This window comes from Lepeophtheirus salmonis, chromosome 6, assembly GCF_016086655.4.
Source record: "Lepeophtheirus salmonis chromosome 6, UVic_Lsal_1.4, whole genome shotgun sequence".
Taxonomy (NCBI): domain Eukaryota; kingdom Metazoa; phylum Arthropoda; class Copepoda; order Siphonostomatoida; family Caligidae; genus Lepeophtheirus; species Lepeophtheirus salmonis.
The window spans coordinates 23,131,751-23,135,588 of NC_052136.2; the positions used below are offsets into that span (position 1 = coordinate 23,131,751).

Sequence of the window (3,838 nt, forward strand, 5' to 3'; positions counted from 1 at the left end):
TTTAGAAATTTGTTCATAGCGTTTACTAACTATATTTGACTATGACAATCAATCATCCAAAGTAAAAAAAAGTATTTATTTGAACATTCATATAAAGGAAAACAGTGAACTATTGGATATATAAATATTATCAATAAATAAAAGGAAATAAATCTTATTGTCATTCTAAACTCCATCCCTCTAATAACTAGTTGTATTATATATCATACCTTAATATGATCTTACATCGTTATACAATCTTAAATAGAATAAACTAACAATCAAATTGCCATTTCTTTGTCTGAAAATGCATTATTTAATTAAAAAATAGGTATTTTAATAACCAAAGCTATTAATTGATACTATCATTTCATTTTGATCTATTCCAATGACATGAATAATATGTATTTATTAGTTAAATAACTGTGAGCATTTGAAATTTATAAAATTTTACAAAATCCTAACATTTAGTTTGTATTAAAATATTCAAAAATTACAAACTGTTACATATTAATCAACTACGAAATATTCAAAATATTGTATGATCCTCCTCTCAAGCGCTGTAAATATTCTAGATGCAACTTGTACATTTTTCTATTACAGGTTGAAACTTGTACAAAATCGCAGGTATTGATGAAACTTCAGCAGCTAAAATGTAGAAAGAGTTCTAGTGTAATTAAGTGTTTCATAACTAAGACAACACTATTGACTATGATCTTTTTTTGTACCTTATATGCAATTGATGACTGAACAAACGAAGTAGTTCATAATTTTTGTGACGTTATCTTTTCTCTTGAAAACTAGGTAAGAAATGCTTATGTTTACTTAACATAGAATTATAAAATATTTGTTTTCTAGGGGCATAGGAGCTACTTCAAAGTGAAGTTGCTGTTTCATAAAAATGATATCATAAATCTTCTCTCCTCTCCCCTATTTTTTTTGCGCATCGGATCAAAACTTTAACAAAACATCGTGTAATTATCAATTTATAATAAAAGATTAAATAATTATCAATAAGTAACAAAAATGAATCAAGAGATAACGTTTACTTTTTTTTTGTTTGACTTTTTTAACTAAGACCTATCAAATCTTGTATATCCTAAAAAATACGTTTTTACAAGCAAAAGACAACAAATAAAGGAAAATTATTCACATTTCCTTGTATAGGTTTGTGCAAATATTTTGATTATACAAAACATATTGAAAATCAATTCCTAGCACGTAGTTTTCTATATTGTATCTTGCAACCTTTCTTCAAAAAAGAAAAAGGCACAGAATTAATCAATTAGTTAGCCAATTCTTTCAAACTGTGGAATTATTATCACAAAAACCAATTCAAATTTAGTAGATCGACTTTCAGAACACTGATTGTTAGATTGTTGGGGGAAAAGCAGAAACTTCTACAGCTAACTGCAAAATACACAGTATATTTTTGTGTTAGAGAGGTAACATCTTAATAAGGACCATTATTGTATCTTTCTATTTTTCTTTAACAGGACAAGAAATAATTGAGCCGAAATCTATTTTCAATTAAATGTATTTATCTGCATTGAAAATAATTTCCTTGATAATAATTTATTTTAAAAAAATAATTATTTTACTTTTAGAGTGTACAAAATTATAAATTATTTTAACAAACTTTTATTTAAGATTATAAATTCAATGGTATATAATTCAGGGTAGAACAATAAAACTGTCATCCTAGAAAAGATGACATTATTCTATTTCTGTTTAATGATAACCAGTTTTTTTTTTTGTTTTTTTGTAGCTAACCATCTTCTAGTTGGTCAGTCATTTGTGACTCCAAAGAGCAACCTGAACCTTCTATCAGTTCTTAAAGTGATACAATGTTCAACAAACAATATTGGAGATGCACTACTGTACGTTTTATGTTCTCTACCGATCCCAGTTATGACAACAGGACCATGACCATCACCTTCAAAATGAAAATCCGCAGAATTCGGCACTGGAGCCCATAAATCAAGGTGATGAAAACAAAGTTTCCGGCCAGGAGGTTTAGTCTTTCGTGTAGTTTGAAGTAAAAGGCACATCATACCAGTTTGGTGATCCTTTGGTACAATCAAGTTTGGCAGACCCTGAATGTGGTAGTAGGACTCGGCGCCTCCCCAAGTTACTTGAATTATTTGTCTTAATATAAGTTTAAAAATAAAGCTGTGTTGTTGCTTTCTTTAGGGCGATAGTTTTATAGTTTCACTCTGATTAATGATACAAAAGTGGTCAATTTGTTTACGGATGCTTATAGTAGGTATCATATCTAGCAGCAGCTTAGTCAAATAAAGCTCGTGTTGGGTAAGTAAGGGAAGGTTAACTTTATATTATATTGTCATGTTGATAATGAGAATAGCATTGCCCTAGGTCATAAATGATTAGAACCCCTTTCTCAGGACTGGATATCATTTTTTTTAGAAATAAGATTTAAAATTAAAAATCATAAAAGGCGGGCAATTCTATTTTCTACTGTTTTGCCTTCCAACAAAATAATACAACTGCCAGAATGATCATAGGTATTATTAACTATAAATCTTTGGTGCATTTTGAATTATGTAATTTAAACAACAAGCTACAGACTATCACATCACCTTGAAATATATAGTTTTTAAATTAGTTCATTCCCTATTTAGTACAGTATTGTTTTAAATGTGTCAGTTACTGGATATAACTATATTACCTGCGTTACGTACTGAACAATACTATAATCTACCGCTAATTGTATTTTTATTATAAATTACTTTAATGTATTGGGACTAATTTTATTTCAACAAATCTCCAATAAATTATTCAAATGATTTGAATACATATGAATATTCTTTATAAAAGGATTGAATAAAAAATTATCTTGGTAGGTATTGTGATTGAATCGTAAATGAAATCTGATGTATAAACTAATATGTTTTAAAACGTCCCGTTTTAAAACATTAAAAGTGTATAATATGTATTTATATTAAATGTGATATAAAATAAAGATTTTTGTTCGTAACCTTGCGATGTTCATTAACAAAAAAAGTTGCAAATTTTTTCCTCTGCATACAAAAAGAGAAATGCATTCACTTGTAATTCTTTGTATTACTTGGAACTTTTGTAGTTTTCTCATTAATCTTCAATTAATTGAATGTGTAGTATAGCAATAATGGATAAATGCAAAAATATATCCGATGGTAAATCATAAAAGGATAAATACAGACAACAGAGAGAAAAGAAGACATATTTTAAATTAATTTTATATCTACTGAGATCCCATGTAGTGTTATATCTTATATCTTTAGTTAATAAATTATATTTATACGACATAACATATTTCGCTTTTACCTCGGAGCGTGGGTTAAGAGAAGGGCTTGCTGAGATTAAATTAGAAGAATGTGGTTGAATCATCACTACCAAAATTGTTAAAGCCTTAAAGAGGAGAAAAGTACAATCAACTGAAGGGCAGTATATAAAAGTTTTTAGATTCGAATGTTAACTCCTTCTGAATAATGTTTTTTTAAACTTGTATCAACTTTTTAAAGTATGTACTTTGCTACATTTGTAAAGAAGAAAAATCATTGCACCAGTTATATGAATGTAAAATGCAACGACCACAGGCAGCAGAATTAGGGATAATTTTTGGGAGGTTTCTTTGTCTTCACATAAAAAAGTTAATGAATGTTTAGGGTAGCCAATTTGCAGTGGTCGCCAAGCTATAATACTCTTTGTATGCCATCAAGGCAAAGAATGAAGAAATTGGTGCATATTTTTAAACATAGCAACAAATTAATGAGAAATTTTTATAAACTAGGATTTACATTTGCTTAAGAATCATTTTATTGTTTGTTGATCATCTATTTGATTTATTAAATGTACT

At 28.1% G+C, this 3,838-nt stretch overlaps 1 long non-coding RNA gene across 1 annotated transcript; it reads left to right on the plus strand.

The window, feature by feature from the left end:
- The first annotated feature begins 582 nt into the window (after nucleotides 1-582).
- LOC121121010 (uncharacterized) lies at nucleotides 583-2,977 on the plus strand. The gene is made up of 3 exons (XR_005865306.2): nucleotides 583-783; nucleotides 838-953; nucleotides 1,748-2,977. It is a non-coding gene; the product is annotated as an uncharacterized lncRNA (long non-coding RNA).
- The last annotated feature ends 861 nt before the right edge of the window (nucleotides 2,978-3,838 follow it).